We start from the raw sequence: 19,167 nt of genomic DNA, 5'->3' as shown, positions 1-19,167 counted from the left end.
TAAAGTGGAGGCAGAAATCACACCATGTTTCCCACTGAACTGCTGGAGGGGTCAGGCTACTGGATCTGAGGAGCAGAGGAGTGAATGAACTGATTTCAGAGTCACTCCATTCTAGTTCCAAAAGCAGGTAAAAATGTGATCACGTTTGGCTTGCATATGTTAATTTGACGATCTTTTGGTGAGCTCAATATTCTCTCCATCAAATTCAGCTTTACTAGAAGAAGAGTTTAGTGGTGCTGTCTCGGTAAAATCTCACCCTCATCCAGACTATCCCATACACCCACAACAAATTCTGAAACCACAGACAGCCCTATTGTTTGTATGGCCATCATCATCACATAAGACAAATCAATTAAAGGTTCTCTCGTGAAAAACACCTTCACTTCCATTTTCCTTTTCAGTCTCTTCATTTTCCCTGATATCTCTCATATCTCCACCTCGTTGCAAAACAACCGCCTCATTGTAATTATTTTGCACATAATATACATTTATTTCAGTCAAATGTTAAAGGGGTGGTTCAGTGTTTTTTTTTTCTTTCTAGGTTTGATTGTGTTTTTGGGGCGCAGTTTAACATGTATTAATGCTTTGTTTTTTAAAAACGCTGTATTTTTCATATATTTTAGCTTTATTCTACACCTCTGTTTCCACTGTCATATGAACGGCTCTAAGAAACTACTGTCATCATGAGATTGTTAGTTTGTGTCAGGAGTTTAAAATGAAACATGAACCTCAGCCGCATCCACTGAAATGAGGAAATGATGGTCTTGACAGAACAATGTCCCTCAGGCGTTCAGTTCAAACGTGTGCACGTTTGGAGAAATATTGATGGATTCTCATATGTTTACTTCAAATTTCTATAGACAGGAGTAATATTTATTCTATTTTACCCAAAATTTGAGCATTATGGATCTCTAATCACTCTCGTGAGGGCGGATCATGCAGAAAGTCCACAAGTGAGACTCATCGAGCCGTAAATCTGACGAAATCCCTGATATGGACAAAGACATCCAGAGATCGCTGCAGCTGAAGAACATGCAGAAAGAGACGTTTTGACTGATGAAACATGAAGACAATAAACACAAGTGGTTTATTTGTGTTTTTTCTACCATATAACAACATTAATTACAGCATAGAATACTATAAAATGCTATATTTTCGGCCTCATTACATGAGATCACCGAAGGTTATGTCAAACACGTTATAAAGTGAGTTTGAAGCAAAAACATGATTTTATTCTCATAGACTGCCATGTTTAATGCTGTGCTGTTACCAGGGCTATTATGTTTATGATAATTTTGAAAAGTAAAGATCATTGGAATGTTTCTTTTTTTCTAAAGAAGGGCATTTGATACAAACCCAAAGAAAGAGAAGTGAGAAATTTGATCAAAAACAGAACATGATCAGGCCTGTGGTTTTCGCTGCAGTGACTTTATAGTTAGCAATAAGGCCAATTTCATATTTTTCCCTCAGCAACACTTTAGATTAGGGAATACAAATTCACTATTAACTAGTTGCTTATTAGCATGCACATTACTAGTTTATTAGTTCTTGTAAAGCACATAATAATGCCTTATTCTACATTCTTAATCCTACCCAATACCTGGACTTAAAAATTACAACTTACTACCATTAAACAGGATTCAGGAGTTTACTGAGGGAAAACTGTAATGGTTTCACCAGAGCACACACATTTCTTACCCCCTATGTGCACGAGGACTCATGCCCACATAACTACTACTTGTTTTCCAGCGATGGTCTTCCCTAATCCTCTCCAGCGTCTCCTTCTAATCTTGCCAGCTTCACTTGGTAATGTAATATACAGTATAGTATATAGCCTATATGTGTGTGTGTGTGTGTGTAAGTAAACAGACTTAAACTCCCATAAACTCGTAGAGCAGGGGTCTGGATTCAAACATTCCAGCACGCAAACTGAAGCATTCACGTGACTGCAAAGAAAGTGAGGCTCGTTTTTCATCGATCACGTGTTTCTGAGAAAAAAAAAATGCTCTCAGGCACAGAGTTTCATGAGAAAGTTTCATGTGCAGATTGAGATTGAGATGCACACTTTAGAAGCTTCAATGTCAAATGCAACATCAGTTGTGCGCTCTACAATCCGTCACATTACTCCTGTGTACGCACAATATAAAAGAAAAGACATTCACCTATCATCAATATCTGCATTGCTTTCATGTTTCCTGGCATAATTCTACCTGTCTGGTTCACTCACATCTGTCTCTGAATAGTAAGTATGTAAGAATTTTATTTATAAAGCACATGTAAGCATAGCAAAGCTATCCAAAGTGCTGAACAGAGTGAGGAAACATAAAATGAAATTAAAACAGAAATAAAACGGCAAAAAAAAAGACAATAAACGGAAGCAAAATAATATTAAAATAATAAAATGCTAAGGAGTAAATTTTTGATTTTAAAATGGTAATCAAAGATGCAAGGCGGATGTCCAAAGGCAATTGGTTCCATAGACGGAAAAAGCTATATTTCCCTTAGTTTTTAGACGAGAGCGAGGAATAGAGCCCTGTCTGAAGATCTTGAAGTCTAGAGGATGACAGAGGTAAAAGAAGATCTTTAAGATGAAATGAGGAGCTTTAAAAACAAACAACAGAATTCTAAAATGGATCAGGAGCCAATGAAGCGAAACTAAAATTGGGGTGACATGATCATATTTCTTTGTCCCGGTCAACAACCTTGCAGCTGCATTTTGTACCATCTGGAGGCATGCAAGCGATGACTGAGGAAAACCCATATACAATGAGTTACAGTAATCTAAACGTGAGGTGATAAAAGCATGAATAACCTTCTCCAAGTCTTGGAATGACAAAAACTATTTAAGTTTGGAAATAGTCCGCAATTGATAAAAACTGTTCTTAATTTGTTTGGATAGACATAATTCTGAGTCCAGGATGACACAGAGATTCCTAACCTGGGAGGAAACTGAGGGGAAATGATTACCCAGCTCCTTTATAAGATGACTACTTATTTTGGGGGTCTAAAAACTTTGGAGAAAGTTATTTGATAGCCCGATCTTAATGTCCTGGATGCATTCTAATAAAGGCTGTATAGAGTCGCCAGATTTCAAAGGCAAGTACAGCTGTGTATCATCAGCATAAAAATGAAATTAAACATTATGTCTTTTTATAATGTCACCCAGTGGTCACATATACAAGTTAAAATAAAGTGGACCTAAAATAGAGCCTTGAGGTGCTCCACTGATCATAGGAGCAGAAGATGAAGAGAACTTGCCTAACTCTACAGAAAAACACCTGTCTTTAAGAAATGAATTAAACCACTGTAAGGCCGTACACTTGAGACTGGATAAATGCTCTAGATGCCAAACTAGGACATTATGATCTACAGTATCAAAGGTAGCTGTAAGATCAAGTAGGATCGTAACATCAACTGCAGCTAAAATGTCATTGAACACTTTTAGCAAGGCAGACTCTGCTATGATGAGCAACGAAACCAGACTGAAAAGGTTCTTATAACTTGTGCTGCATTTAAAAACGGGATTAATTGAGACTGCACAACTTTTTGTAAAAGTTTAGATAAAAATGATGGCTTCGAGACAGGTTGATAATTATTATAACAACCCTCATCCTAATGTTTTTTTTAAGCAAGGGCTCAACAACCACATTCTTAAAACTATTCGGGACCGCCCCGGTGTCCAGAGATGAATGAATTAACACTCGGACACTGGGCCAATTATAGGAAAAGTTGTTTTTATGATCTCTGTGGGAATAACATCGAGTGAGTTGGTAGTTGTCTTCATCTTGTTAACCAGATCAGAGAGTTCCATTAAAGAGACTTGCTGAAAATGATGAAAGAAAAAAAGGTTAAGGAAAGGTTAAGGAAAGCAAACTTCTGAAGAATATTTAGAAGAATATTTCCTGTTGAAGTGAACCTGTTTCCCTGGATTTTCTGTTCAATCAACTGAATGTTTTTCATTTCTCATGTCAGTTCAAACTGTAAAATATGACATGTCTTTACTTCTTCCAGAGAAGCATTTTATTATTATAATTTAAACTGTCAAATGTGTGCTTTCAAATGAGACACACTGATTCTAGTTGTGTAAAGCTTCGTGAACTTTTGAGTTGGGAACATTTGATTCAATTTGCTGATTTGGTACTTATTTTTAACGGTTTTGCTCCACCTGTTTTTAAGGATTATATCAGAAGAGGTGATTGTAATGTGCCATGAAGAAGAACTACCTTTGGTCAATTATCTTTTGCTTGTACAGGAACACATGAGTGGAACAGACTCCCAGTAGAGCTGAAAGAATTAAAACATTTAACAGGAAACTGTGGTTTCTCGAAAAATTGTGATCATTTACAGTGACTTATGGATATGGTAGTCTGCCCTCATGTTTTCCTTTTGTTCTTAATTGACCCTTCGCTGGGAGTTTGATTGACAATCAATCTAACCAATTATAACGCTAAATCCACCATTTTGTCTGACAAAGCAGTCAGGAGTTAGAAGATTAACCTCAGTGGACTTGAACTTGAAAAATGGTGTGTACTGACGTCTTTCCGCGTTTGAAACAACATTCCTGCTCATGTTCATTCATGTTTATTTGATGCCATAAATGAACTAGTAGGAAGAGATGGTCGTTTTACGAGGCGCTACAGCGATCTGTGACGACATATTAAAGAGCCATAAAACGTTTTTTATTGTTTGAATTTCTTAAAAACCTACACAGTTTGAAAGCTGGGGCTTTGTTTAATATCATAAGTTACCTGCTCTGTCTTGTCTGTCGACGTGTTGTCAGTATCCTCTTTGCTCCGTGATGTATTTATCACTCTGTGTGGCGTGACAGCGCTATGGCTTGTCAGACAAAGCAACAGTAACTAAGGGGGGCGGGTCTTTGCGAAGGGTCAATTTGGTGTATTAATATTTTTTATTTATGTTTTTTCATCCTGTCCTTTACATCAACCTGCTAAAAGGGACTACAGATGAAAATTAGCCAGTGTTGCTTTGGGGGTGTTGATGAACTCGATCTACTCCATCTCTGTTTGACCATCGGTCTGAATCCCATCTGTGCATGAAGCTAGATTAAAATGTGTTTGTTGTTTAAAAGCAGAGGCTCTGTGTTTATGTTTAGATATTCATACAACAAAATATTCTGGGGAAAATGAAAAAAAAAAAAAAAAAAAAAGTCTGGCGGGGAAAGAGTTAAGAATGTATTTAAGAGCAGAGCTGCGTGGCCCGGGACAGTGCAGAAACACAAGTTGCGTGTTAGACGTGATGGTGTTATGTGGTTGCTGCGAGAACATAATCCACTAGGGACAGAACAGAGGACACGTCGTTGATTTATTTGACGTACCTACCGCTCCATGGGGCCGAAATATCTTTGGCATGTGGATGGATACCATAAACTAAAGCTATTTGGGTTCGGCATACCTGGAACAAACACAGGATTCAACCCGATTCAACCCCACACAGCTCAGCAAATCAAAAATCCATACAAATTGCATTTTAATAACTGTGATTTAATGATTATCTTGTTTAAAACTTCTTTAAAAGGAACATTTTATAAACATGTTTGCTAAATACATTTACACAGAAATGTATCTTTTTTCAGGTATGGATCAAGGTTGGTGGCTTTGCAGACAAGTTCAGTGTGGAGGCTGACAACACAGTTATGTGCTGATAAAACACCCAGGAATATTTACAATTTGTAATGGAACACAGTCAGTTACATTGGCCGGATAATTGGCAGGAAAACTACTCCAGTCCCTTTTATTCAAGATTTTTCTTAATGTCAGCTGCCTTGCCGCTCCTCTTATCTGTCCTCTTTCTCTCTGCCTTTCCATCCTACCATAGATATACAGATAGATAGATCTTCATTTGGCTTCATTTGTTCTCTTTTTTCAGCGGCACGTGTCCCCAAAGGAAAACTTCTCCACATATATTTTTAATTTAAAAGATAAAGTTCTCAGTCTGTTCATTGAACATCTTCATATCCATGTCCTTCATCCCGTCCTTCTTCAGTATTTTCCTTCCTTGTATTTTACAATCAAAACACTCTCCCAGCTAATTAGGTGCTCAGACCCATATTGTACTTTTGATATTTTTTTATTTATATATATAAAACACTATAAAAATGCTGGGTTATTTTTTTTTTTTTTTACCCAAATGCTGGGTTGAACATTTTGACTATGTAGCTAGGTTATTTTCTCCATAATCAGCTGACATTGGCCCAGCATTTGGGTTTAAAATCGCAGTGGTCAACAGGACGAGAGCTTCAAGCAGGAGCGAGTGTGAAGGTGAGTAACACTTTATATTAACGTTAAGTAGTCAAAGAAGTTATGTTGGATTGAACTAAAGAATAATTGACAACTGACTGTTAAATGATTTAAAATGAATGCTCTAGACTTGATCTATCTGCAGTCACACCAGGTTGTACATTCATTATTTTTTACATGGCCTGTCATCAGTCTTTCCACTTATAACACGGACTAAATACATTTTTTGGTATTTTATCTCCAGACATTTTGTGGGTTTCTTGTACTTGGGTTTAGGGTTAGAGTAAGTATTAATATACTCACAATCATAGATTTATTTTACAGTGACTGGTCTTCATTTAAAGTAATAACTTAGCATAGCATTTGCATAGCGATCAAAACACTGTGTGCACCTTCCCTCCAGCAACACCTGAAGGAAGGTTTCCATTTTCATTTCATGCCGAGTGACATTGAATCACTTATATTGTAGGGTTGGCATATGATACGATGACAGAGGAATATCACAGACAGCCTTGTGTGTTTGTTTGTGTTATCTTCCTTCTAGATGATGACAGTTTCATGTGGCTGGATGAGAACACAATTGCAGCACTCATCCCCAAAATTGGTGTGTGGTTAAAATGTTTAAAACATTTCAAAGAACTGATATTTGTACGTCTATAATGCATTATAGGTGTTTTTGCTTCCAAGCAGTATAGAAAGTATATTTTATTTTTACCCACTTAAGAGTGGTCAGCAGTATTAACAGTGGATCCACACATTTTGAATGCAATCAGCATGGTTGTCGGAGGACTTTATTTATATGAGGTCGTACAGAAGACACAAAGAGAAAAAAGATTACTTCATCGGCTCTAAAGCATACCTTCCCGGCAAAGAAATAGTTCCAGAAACAATGGAGACTTCTTGATTCCTGCTAGTGTTTAAGCAAAATCAAGAATGATTGTATGGAAGATAAGCACTTTTTATTTGCTATTTTGTTTAAAATTATTACATGGTTGTTTGCATGTATTTTCATATTTAGAAGGAGAAAAGCAGAGCTTTCTTTTGTTCTTGTTAACATTTGATTGTCTTGAAATTATGTTCCATAAATGCCAGCGGTTTGAGGGTTTAGTTTAAAAAGGAAAGCTTTTTTCTTTCTTTCTATTTATTTATTATTATTTTTTGCAAAGAAGGCAATAAGACAGTAATTATGACTTTGTTTGGGGTAAATAAAAGATTCTGCTTCTACACGAAGAATGGGAATCACAATGTTTGCATACGTGAGGTACCTGGATGATGGCTGTAAGGCAGCTGTTTCAACACAAGGACTTTAGTTATAACACGTTTGATCAAACTCAGATTTATTGGGTACAATGGAAGCAAGATGTCTTCAGGGAACAAACTCATGCGTAAAGTTATGTAAACAGTACTGATTTTAACATAATTCATTCACTGCACCATACAAACAAATGAGTGATATATAGCTTTCTTTTCAGAGATCATTGTTCAGAGAACAAAGAAGACATAGAGGACTCTGGGTAGCACCTCTTAAAAAGCATTGTTGTCAACGCCACATTCTACTTGCACTCTGTTAAAAGAGAGAGAGCAAAGATACATTATTCTACAACACCAGGATACGTGCACAATTTTCAACTTGACTATTCGGGTCCCACCTTTACACTGAAACGTGCATGGCTATTTAGCACATTGCTTAAAAAAAATCGATGATTTCTTCAGATCATTCTGTCCCGCCTATAACATTCTGGCTCATGCAGTTTTTGCTGAAATTGTCTGCTTGTCACAGAAACAGCACAACACCAGATCCCGTCACTCCACCACACGATCTCAATCACCACAACACTAATCACACACTCCCTCGAGGACTCTTTAAAACCCTGCACTTCCCACACGTTATTTCTCTGGTCTCGTCTGTTTGCAACATTTGTCTTGCATGGTGTGTGTTGACGATGCCCTGCAAATTTTCAAGGGCCCCAGCCTTGTGCTGCTCAAGATACGTCACCGACGGTGTATCCAGCAGTGTAGCATTCTAGCAGGAGGTAATAAATCAAGAAGTACCCATGCAGGAAACAACAGAAGAGTCCCCAGACTGGGAAGAGTAGAGTCTTATGAAGCCTCTTTGAAGGGGTACTGAACACTTTGGAAGAGGAAAAACAAGGAAAATGAATTACTTCCTGGGTATTGTCATATTCCTTTTGGAGAATTCCATGCCCATCCACACTCTTAGGTGACTAAAAAGGTATTCTGTTGATTTTGCTGTGACACCGCCATCTCCTGAAGACCTATGCCAAACAAGAGACACCAACTGTCAATGCAGAAAATTGGCTTGGAATTGTGAACAAGTCCATTCTCTGCAGAAAGCGTAACCTCACATCAGAAGAGTTCATCACCTCTATGTACAACCTCACTGAAGGGACAGTACAGGGAATACATCTCGAGTAATAGTCTTACCCAACCAAGGAATTCATCTGGAGATGTATCGTTTGCTGTAGAGAGGTCGGCTAAAAGATCAGGAAAAAGAGGCAAACGAAAATCCCACTATTTCAGTCCCTCACATGAAATGCTAATGCCACAAACGAAACATTTATCTGAACATAATCTTGAAGAGGTTGTTAAAAGGGCAATGTCAGAGTTATGCAAATACATGAATTATATCCAATGAGCACTAATTTTAGTATGTTTTAACTTTTTTTTTTTGACAGGCTGCAACAGTCCAACAGCCTGACACTTGCAAAATACCACCAGAGTACAGCAATACATCCAAAGATGATACAGAAATGGCTGCTCAAGAAGTAAAGAAAGAAAAAAAAAAAAAAAATCCTTGGTATTCATTTGAGTTCCAAAACAAATTTTCCAGATCAAAACATGTTAACCAGCTGCCATTCCAAAGATTAAGCATAAACACAAAAAAAAGAAAAAGAAAAAAGGACAGTGACCACTGCGGGAGATGTCTAAGAAGGAGAAACTGATGAGCTATAAGAACTGTGGCATTTATAATAAATCTGACTGTGAAAATTTGATTGTGCTTAATTTGGCATGATAATGTCTTGTTTTAACAAGCATTTTCATTTTTATTTAGAAAAGCTGAAGGCTATTATTTCTGAAGTGAGTGAACAAACATCATTTTGTGTTGTGCTCCAAGAAGAACATGCTTACATGCCTATGCCTACTTTTTTGGACTGTCTGTGAGAACGATCTTGATTTGTACTAATTGTTGTGTATGTATGTATGTATGTATGTATGTATGTATATATATATATATATATATATATATATATATAAATATACAGTGTTGGGGAGTAGTTAACTACATGTAGCAGCGCTACTAGTTTCAGTAGCTTGTACTGTATGTAGTTCAGTTACATTTAAAACAGAGTAGCTTTTCCAGTAGTTAACTACTTTTTACAGCAAGTAGCGGTGTAGTGCGACCAAAAGCTACAAGCTACAGTACAGTCCAAAAGTTTGGAACCACTAAGATTTTTAATGTTTCTAAAAGAAGTTTCGTCTGCTCACCAAGCCTACATTTATTTAATTAAAAATACAGTAAAAATCACAAAGTAATTTATTCCTGTGATGCAAAGCTGAATTTTCAGCATCATTACTCCAGTCTTCAGTGTCACATGATCCTTCAGAAATCATTCTAATATGCTGATCTGCTGCTCAAGAAACATTTAATGTGTACAATTGTACAAAATATTTGTGTACAATATTTTTTTCAGGATTATTTGATGAATAGAAAGTTCAAAAGAAGAGTGTTTATCTGAAATCTAATCTTTTGTAACATTATAAATGTCTTTACTGCCACTTTTGATTGATTTAATGCATCCTTGCTGAATAAAAGTATTAATTTCTTTAATTTCTTTTCAAAAAAATAAAAATAAAAATTCTTCCTGACCCCAAACTTTTGAACGGTAGTGTATAATGCTACAGAAGCTTTGTATTTCAGATAAATGCTGTTCTTTTGAACTTTCTATTCATCAAGGAATCCTGAAAAAAAATATTGTACACAACTGTTTTCAACATTGAAAATAATCATAAATGTTTCTTGAGCAGCAGATCATCATATTAGAATGATTTCTGAAGGATCATGTGACACTGAAGACTGGAGTAATGATGCTGAAAATTCAGCTTTGATCACAGGAATAAATTACTTTGTCAAATATATTCAAATAGAAAACAGTTATTTTAAATTGTAATAATATTTCACAATATTACTGTTTTTACTGTATTTTTAATTAAATAAATGTAGCCTTGGTGAGCAGACGAAACTTCTTTTAAAAACATTAAAAATCTTTGTGGTTCCAAACTTTTGGACTGTACTATACATTCCGTTTAGATGAGGTGAACCTGCAATGCATTAAAGTTGCATTCTTCTTACTTGCTACTGTCTTCTTACTAGATCACAAATGTGCATTACCGCCATCTATTGTTTTATTGCGCATCTTGCGGCTTTAGGGTTCACTGATGTAAAGAAGTGAATTGATAATTCAAGTTCGACACGACGCCAGTCGTCATATTATCCATGATGGAGCAAGACATGGCGGAAGAATCGGAGGATGGAGAAACTAATAACCTGTGGCCTTATTTGTCCAAGTTCTTGTCTCTCAAAGAAACGACAAGTAAAGGTTACACTTTTATATGCAATCTCTGCAAACCAAAGATTAAAATGCTGCCTTCGGCGAAGACCTCAAGCACCAATTTAAGGACGCACATACAGGTGAGTAATAGCCATTTAAAATGTATTAATCAAACTGCTTGATTGCTCTCTATATCAAATGTCTATTTCTGAAATAAATTACAATGACCCGCCAGTCTAGTCTAGGCTTAATATGTCCCACCAGTTTCGTAATAAAGCTAAAAGACCACTAAAATTTGTGCCATTGTTTTGGAAAATCATCTCAGTCGAACAGAAAATTAAATAGTGATACAGTTTAGTGTGTTTATCACACAACAAAGGCTATGATTTAATTCTGTCAGGACCACTATCGTCAAATATGATAAATAATGCATAGAGTTTGTATTGGCGGTATGGTTCTGTTCTGGGCAAGAACTCCCTGTGCATCCATGCAGCCTAGCATGGATAAGAGCAGGGAGAGCAGCAATAACCCCCCAAAACAAACCATATGCTGATATCCCCCAACACAAACTGAGTGCAAAAATATTTTCTCATTTAAAAAATATTTTCTCACACTCCTTATAGGACCATCAAGTTCGACATTGTTAGGGTTGAATAAGAAACCTCTGTATTTAAAGAAAAGCATGTTACAATACTCTGATAAGTTTTCAAGCCACAGACATTTGTTCACTGATCACGAAATGTTGCTATATGATCGGATATCATAAAGAGCATATGTCTAAGACAACAGCTTAAGATAACATGTACTTCAGGGATGGACAACTCCGGTCCTGGAGGGCCAGTGTCCAGCAGGGTTTAGCTCCAACCCTAATCAAACACACCTGAACCAGCTAATCAAGGTCTTCAGGATTAGTAGAAAGTTATAGGCAAGTGAGTTTTTATAAGGGATGGAGATAAACTCTGCAGGACACTGGCCCTCCAGGACCGGAGTTGTCCATCCCTGATGTACTTGAATAAACTTACCACAGTAGTGCTTATAGTATGCAGCAATAACATTAGAGCTTCGGTAACAAGCAATTTTTTAGATAGCCTTAAGATCAGCTTGTTCTAAATAGCAACTAGACCTTTAAGAACGAGCGTTTCCAGTGGCACTATAGCTTTAAGAAAAACGATGTTTACTATGTGCTGCACCACAACAGAAAACCGTTTGCACCATGAATCTTTGTTTTCTGTCTCTACTGCAAAGCTGCTTGAATCTGCGATGTATAGCGCTAAACACGGCGAACCCACCAGCGCCTGACCAGCGTGTGCGGCGAGCAAGCCGGTTGCCAATGACAACAGATAGTAACGCACATCGCCAAACGATCGCAAAAGCTTTGCAAAAACATTTTTACTGAGAAGGACTAGAAGCGTAAGCAAGAGTGATAGCTTTAACAACATCATGAGTTAGCTTTAAAACAATGAGCATTAAAAGGAACTTAGCTTAGCTTTGTGGAAACATTCAGAGATGAAGGAGAGTGAAATAGCCGGCTGTAACGTGGATGTTTGATCTTGTCTTGAAACGCTTCTTCATGCGGGGAGTGCAGATCATCTGAACTGCCAGTCCATGTCTAATTGCAGCGATGCGAGAAGCAATGCTAACCTTAACTCAGTCATTTCCAATCAGTCGGCTTATGATCAATGCAGTGAATGAGAGGTGAAATCCACAAATCCCTCTCGCTAAATTCCCGATTGCACAATTCCTAGTGAGATGATGCTGTTTGCCTGTCGAATTCGCCATTTAATTTGCTCCTGAGAAATGCAATAGCTGCTGATAATACGGAGGAGCTTATATATAGATGCCGTAATAGGCGTCGTATTCCTATAGGTAGACGCAAGTCACCTGGGAGTCAGCTGATGCAAGCTTGACTGACGTGACCTGCCAGAACTGACGCTAACGCTAGATTTAAATTGGTAAATAGATTTGTTACTGATTTCAGAGTGAGCCGAACAGGCAGCTCATGATTCGCGTCTTCATTCACTCCATCACTGCATTTGCTGCAAGTTTAACATGCAGTTTTTTATGCCCGTTATGCTTTTTCACACCCATATTAGCATTTGTGTGGGCAGATAATTACAGCACTTTACTGTATTTGTTATATAAAAGCGTTTTTAATCTGTTGTCATAGAAATGTAAAGCTCTCAATGCAGTTTTCCGCCAAAATAAAATCTTGAGAGTAATCCTTTCAAGAAATTAAGACAAGTTTTGTAATTTACTTTAGCGTAAAGTGAAAATTTATACACTCTGAAGCATTACTTTATTGTGTAGTTTTGCTGTATTATATCAGGCTTATATATGTCTGTCTTGCATAATAATAATAATTTATCATTATTATAGAAAGTTGGGATAAAAGTATTAATCATTTAAAATGTTTTTTTTTTTTTCTATTTTGTGTCTTTTATCCTATGCCTATTTAGAGACTGCATCCATCTATACTGAATGAGTTGCAGAGAATGCAGCAGCAATTCAATAAGAAAACAACACCCTCTATTCAAGAAAAGACTTCCACAAGCTCATCAAGTCCATTTCAGTATTTCATGAGGGATGTGGCAACAGTGTCCCAGGCAAAATTCAACAATCTGGTTCTGAATTTTGTTATTCAGGGGCTTCATCCCCTCAGTACTGTTGAAAGGGCAGAATTTAAAGAATTATTCAAGCAAGTACTGCCTTCAAGGCATGTGATGTCTAGAAAGACATTAGTCAGAATGCTAGATGATCAATACAATTCCATGACAGATATGTGTAAAGTTCTGTCTGAACAGGAATTTGTGGCAACAACCACTGATGCATGGTCTACAAATCACAAGAGCTATCTGGGAGTCACTGTCCATTGGATAGATTCAGACACACTTACCATCTCTTCAGGGGCTTTAGCTTGCCGAAGGATCAAGGGAAGGCACACTTATGACACTCTGGCAGAGATTCTTGAAAGTGTCCACATGGATTTCAGCATTCAAAACAAAGTTGTGTTAACCACTACAGACAGTGGTTCCAATTTTGTTAAAGCTTTTAGTGTGTTCGCAGCTGAAGAAGTGACTGAAGACGATGAAGAAAATTATCAAGAGGCAGATGTTGAGTTCACTGATGTTGCAGCATTTTCTAAAAGAGACCGAAAAGGATGACTACCACTTGCCAGCCCATCAACGCTGTGCCTGCCATTCTCTCCACTTGGTTGCAACCAAAGATGCAGAGGCAGCAGTGGAAGACTCTTCATTTAAAAAGATTTCAAGGGCAGCTTTCGCCAAATTTCAAAGCCTTTGGAATAAGCAGAGTAGAAGCACCCAAGCTTCTGACACCATTAAAGACAGACTTGGATGCATGCTGGTTGTGCCTAATGTAACTCGATGGAATTCTACATATAATGCAATGGATCGTCTGAAAACTTGCATTGAAGAGAAACCTCAGGAACTCCATGATGTTTGTGAGAAAATGGACATTCCACGACTGAAGCCATCAGAGATGACATTCATCAAAGAATATGTTATGGTGTGTTGGGACTGGCTAAGATGTATTGAATCAATCATTTTATTAATATAAAGATTTTTAGTGTTTCATAGAATCGCATATATTTTGTAATAAAATAATCCCATAAATATATATAAAAAATAGTTCTTTAAAATGAAGTAACTATTAATAACTTTTTAGAATATACTAATCAACATGATTTTTGCACCCTATGATTTTCATTGTGTATTTTTGCACTCATGCATGCCATGTTTTGTTACGTGTAATTTCACAGGTTATGGCACCGGTGTACAAGGCCCTAGATGTTCTGAAGTCGGACAAAATGGCATACCTTGGAGTCTTGGTCCCCACAATTAACATTCTTGTTGAGAAGTTGCAGTCACTCAAGCAAGAAAACCTCCAGTATTGTGGGCTATTAGTTGATGCCATCATCAGTGGTGTAAAGAGAAGGTTCAGTTACCTTTCTGGTAAAAAATATCTCATGGCAACCGCTTCACATCCTATGTTTTGTATGTCTTACATACCAACTGAGCAAAAAGATGACATCATCTTAAGACTAAAACGGGAGCTTTCAGCAGCACACAGTCCCCATGTTGCAGAGACAATTGTTTCAAGCCAGCCAAAAAAAGAAAGTGATGAGATCAGAGACTACATCTCCAGAAAGCAGGAGCATGTTTTGGATGAAGTGTCTACAACAGCAGCCACACCTGACAGTGCTCAGTTAAGTAAGATTTTCTACTGTCATTTATACCCGATTTGGTGGTTAATTTGTTGTCATTTGTCGAGTGTAACCGGAAGAGGTGAGTATTTGAAACTTGTTTCTTTATTCAGTCTTTTGACAAATTTTCTATTTTGTGAGTTTTCTGTATTCTATCCAATTTCCTTGAGTCAATTAGTGAATCAGTAACAAACCCAGGGCACTCTAGATACAGAGGCGTATAGGGTATTATACCCGTTTTTACTTGAGGAGGTCTGACCTCGATGGACTGAACAGAAGGAATGAACCAGAGAAGAATTCCATGACATTCCACCAGCTTTGAACAGTCAAGGTTTTGTGCCTCTTTGGGATGGTTCACCAAGGTGTTGTTCCCTTGCAGAACACAAGTTTCTGGATGGCACGTAGGTCTGAAGTCATGAGTTAAAGGAGCTGGAAGTAGATCTTGAAATACGCTATTGGACATTGTTGATATTTGAAATCAACCCCAACAAACCCACCCGTCTCTTCATTGCTCCGCCTCCTAAACTCCAATCCTAACCACCCTGCTCCGAGTCAGTCTTGAACCGCTGCCCAATCACTGCTGGCATGTGAGGCCAATGACGCTAAACCAGTGATGCTAAACACCACATTCTCTGGCGGGCTCCAGTGTGCAGTAGTTTATCTGACCACTGTTACACACGCTATGCGAGAGTGGATGTCTGTTTATCACAGCTGACGCGCAACAAAATGCTTGAAAAATAAAGCACAGTTGATGAACGAATGACAAGGAAGCACGAAAAATGAACATACTGTACACAAGAGTAAATACAAAGTGTTCGTTGTTAGTCGCCAACAGCACAGCAGCTCCAGACAATGAGGACTGATGACCAATATGAACACTAAACCATCTGTTGGTCCGATAAGAACGAAACCACTGTAGGACTACGCCATGCCAGGCATCTTAACAGGACCTCATGGTCAACCAAATCAAATGCAGCACTCAGATCTAATATAACTAAAGCCATGGATTTCCCCGAATCAGCTTCTGTAAAAATATCATTTGAAACTCTTAAAAGGGCAGATTCTGTACTGTGTAATGCTTTTTAAAACCATGCGATGTAAGTGTTTCCTGCTTTCCTAGTTTTAAGAAGAGGAGAAAAGAATGGGAAGTTGTGAAGAATGTGGACGAATAAAATTTACTAAAGAACCGCATCTTTGTTCTCTCCAGTTTATGCCTTTGATACTTTTTCATCTGTATACTTCAGGGCAATGGTAATCTAGTGACACATACAAGTCTTAATACCCGCGGGGTTCCTTTTAAAACCCGATTAGCCTTTGCATTTTGAGCCAGAGCGCAAAATGAGTGAGGATGAAAACATTGAAAATTTGCAATGTCTCTGTGGCTATTTGAACTACTGTTCTATGATTGACGTGTAAAAATCGTCTGATCACCTGAATGCATTACACACAGTTGAACTGGGAAGTGGACGAAGACGGGCTAAAGAGGACAAGGACAACCCAAGTTGTTATCAGCGCTCAGTTCAGAAGCCTGCATCTCTGATGGTATGGGGTTGCATGAGTGCGTGTGGCATGGGCAGCTTACACATCTGGAAAGGCACCATCAATGCTGAAAGGTATATCCAAGTTTGGAAGATGCGACAAAGAAGACCTAAGACAGTTGAGCAACTAGAAGCCTGTATTAGACAAGAATGGGACAACATTCCTATTCCTAAACTTGAGCAACTTGTCTCCTCAATCCCCAGATGTTTGCAGACTGTTATAAAAAGAAGAGGGGATGCCACACAGTGGTAAATATGGCCTTGTCCCAACTTTTTTGAGATGTGTTGATGCCATGAAATTTAATATCAACTTTATTTTTCCCTTAAAATGATACATTTTCTTAGTTTAAACATTTGTTATCCATGTTGTATTCTGAATGAAATATTGAAATTTGAAACTTCCACATCATTGCATTCTGTTTTTATTCACAATTTGTACAGTGTCCCAACTTTTTTGTAATCGGGTTTGTATTATATTCCGAGTTGTGTTGTGGTAAAAATAACACAGAGTGCAAGCATTTGACGTCATCAGAGGTGGAAGTAACGAATTACAACTACTCACGTAACTGTAATTAAGTAGTTTTTTCGGGTTTTTGTACTTTTTTTAGTACATTTTTTAATCTGTAATTTTACTTGTACTTAAGTACAAATTAAGCTTAGAAATCTACTTCGCTACTTGTAAAATCACATTCCGTTACTGAGTACGCCAACAATTTGAATTAATATTGAAACCATATGGCTCTGCTTTGACCAGCATATCGGTAGCCAATTAAATTATCCGATCTTAAACGGACCAATGAAAACCTTGAAATTTTACCAGCGGCGCGTTCTCATCTCTCATCTCCCCGACGCCTCCTCCTCCTGTCACTCGTTTCAGTTACAGCGCAGGATTGCAGGTATTGCGCATAATTTTAATCATACCCGCAGGTTTGTGGAGAACGCATTATTGTATCGCGAGAGCACATTCATGTAATGGCCGAAAACGACACAAGCTCTCAAATAAACAAGTGAACTGCCTCTCCACTGAGCGCGCGCTCTGTGTAGTGTGCAATCGCGAATCTCTCCATGCTCTTAAAATAAACATTGTCAAAAGTTATCAAACAATCATAATAGACCTGGCCGATGAAAATGCTACAGTCTCAACAAACAAAGGTAGATCTTTAATTTCTTTACAATGTAGCCTAGATGTATGTTTCAGAATGGGGCATTTATAAGATTTTTACATAATAAATAACCTAGTCTGTGTAACTGCATCACTATACAAACATTATAGGTCAAACCATTCTGATGCTTTTTATCTAAATAACATTATATGGCTCTTAAAAGGGTTAGTTTAACCAAAAAATGAAATTTCTGTCATTAATTACTCACCCTCATGTCATTTCAAACCCGTAAGACCTTCATTCATCTTCAGAACACAAATGAAGATATTTTTGATAAAATCCGCTTTCTGACCCCAGACTGCAACGCAATTGCAACTTTTGCAGGTCCAGAAAGATAGTAAAAAAGTTAAAATAGCCCATGTGACTACATTGGTTCAACCTTAATGTTATAAAGCGACCAGAATACATTTTTGTGTGCAAAAAAACAAAAATAACGACTTTGTTAAACAATTTCCTCTCTGTGTCACTCTCTGACGGTGTTCGTGTGAGCACCACAGCGCATGCATGTGACGCTGACACAGAATCCGGCCAATAACTGTTTACTACGTCAACAGTGTCAGAGACTGACATGGAAGAGAAGAAATTGTTGAATAAAGTGGGGTTTTTTGTTTATTTTGTGCACAAAAAGTATCCCGGTCACTTCATAACATTAGGGTTGACCCACTGTTGTCACATGACTGTTTTAACGATGTCTTTACTACCTTTCTGGGCCATAAAAAGTGGTAATAATGTTGCAGTCTATGGAGGGTCAGAAAGTGCTCAGATTTCATCAAAAAGATCTGAATTTGTGTCTGAAGATGAATGACGGTCTTATGAGTTTGAAACAACATGAGAGTGAGTAATTAATGACAGAATTTTCATTTTTGTGTGAAACTAACCCTTTAAGATACAGGGCATATACAAATACAGTGTTGCTATATTTCATATATCTCAAATGAATAGAGGTAATTTGTTTTTGTTCCTATTTTATTACTGTCTGTTTACTTGTCTTTTTTGTAAATTCAATTCAGTTTGAAATCAAGCTTTCTTGTGCTGCATGTGAGCTACTGCAACAAAGTTACCCTACTGTAAAGACACAAATACACAGAGCAAATATTTAAGTGAGATTATTGTAACGGTAATTGATCAATGTTATTGTTAATGGTATTTAAAATGATACTGAATATTGATCATTTATATTGTATTGAAGTTAGAAATTCCAGTATTGTGACCACTAATTCATGCACTTCATGAATAAGGTGAAAGTGCTTTGTTAAAAAGTAGCTACTTTCTACTGATTGATTGAATATTGTTTGGCAATTCATTAAATATCGCCGGCTAAAAAGTAACTAGTAATTTTAGTACTTTGAGTAGTTTTTGAGAAGAGTAATTTGTACTTTTACTCAAGTACTTTTTTTGACACCAGTACTTTTACTT

The sequence above is a fragment of the Chanodichthys erythropterus genome, chromosome 8, assembly GCF_024489055.1.
Source record: "Chanodichthys erythropterus isolate Z2021 chromosome 8, ASM2448905v1, whole genome shotgun sequence".
Classification (NCBI taxonomy): Eukaryota; Metazoa; Chordata; class Actinopteri; order Cypriniformes; family Xenocyprididae; genus Chanodichthys; species Chanodichthys erythropterus.
Note: the sequence above shows the minus strand (reverse complement) of the source record.